This window comes from Aplysia californica, unplaced genomic scaffold (assembly GCF_000002075.1).
Source record: "Aplysia californica isolate F4 #8 unplaced genomic scaffold, AplCal3.0 scaffold00249, whole genome shotgun sequence".
NCBI classification, from domain to species: domain Eukaryota; kingdom Metazoa; phylum Mollusca; class Gastropoda; order Aplysiida; family Aplysiidae; genus Aplysia; species Aplysia californica.
In genome coordinates this window covers 864,406-865,516 of record NW_004797519.1, presented here as the reverse complement: position 1 = coordinate 865,516, position 1,111 = coordinate 864,406, and the positions used below count along the sequence as shown (strand labels likewise).

General features: G+C 44.6%; 1 long non-coding RNA gene across 2 annotated transcripts in view; it reads left to right on the top strand.

The window, feature by feature from the left end:
• The first annotated feature begins 134 nt into the window (after positions 1-134).
• Positions 135-1,111, top strand: part of LOC118477843 — a 5,089-nt gene continuing 4,112 nt past the window's right edge. The window contains exon 1 of one of the 2 annotated variants that reach the window (XR_004858645.1): positions 135-329. This is a non-coding gene — a long non-coding RNA (uncharacterized LOC118477843). Of the gene's footprint in view, positions 334-1,111 lie in introns of both variants that reach the window. The other variant, XR_004858646.1, reaches the window with a different exon arrangement.

Genomic DNA, 1,111 nt, shown 5'->3' with positions numbered 1-1,111 from the left:
TGACTGCGGTGTCGATGATCAAAACTTCTGACTCCTCGACAATAGCAGTCACTTGTTCTCGTCAGTCAGAGATAACGACGGGGTGTGTGTGTGTGTGTGTGTGTGTGTGTGTGTGCAGTGTCGCCTGGGCCAGTTAGGGCTGGTGTGATCACAGATGACTCTTCGGTACTCCCTCTCTCTCTCTTGTTACAATTTCAGCCCATGGGACGGTTAATTCGGCGGTAGAATCTAATCCACGCTTGTTGCCATGTTACCAGCCCTACCTGCTGTGTGTGTGTGTGCGCGCGCGCGTGTTCGTGTATTTGCTGGATTTATGTAGCCTTACCTGTGTACGTACGTATGCGTGCTCGTGTGTTTGCGGGATTTATGTGGCCTTACCTGAGTGCATATACGTGTTGGTGTTCGTGTGTGTTGGTATTGGATTAATGGACAGACCATAATTCGACACCTACTTACGTAATGCGCAACAGGGACGTGGTTTATGGATCTGTTTTCGTGTTGGATTAATGGAGTTCGGTGTGAAATATAATTAATCGTGCTTTTCGCGGATAGGCCTACAACTGTGCGTGAATTCTTTGCGAAAACCAAAGACCGTGTAGTACATGTATAATTATAAGAGAATCTTTGCGACAACTCTGTTGGATTAAAGGAGTTCTGAAAATATTATGAATAAGTGCTTGTATAATGTAATAGTGCGTGCCCGAAGGACGTAAGACATTTATGTATAGGCTAGCTGTACGTATGTATAATATTATTATTATTTCCACGGACGCAACTTGTAAAAGTACTACCGGTACTGATTATAATACATCGTTTCTGAGGGAAAAATAACCAATCAACTACCTCGCTGGACTTTAATTAGGCCCTGCTGTGTGTGTTTTGTTTACTGTAAAGACATAGGCCTAGCGCTGATCTGAGCTTTAATTGTGAACATTTACTTTCCTTGTTTTAACTATGTCCGATCATGTGTGTGTGGGTTAACGAAGGTGAAGGCCAGTCCATTGAAAGCCATCCCCCCATCTCCCACACATTCTCTCTCGTCCTCGCGTCTCAATCCCCTAGTCTTTTTCGCCGATACACACACACACACACACACACACACACACACACT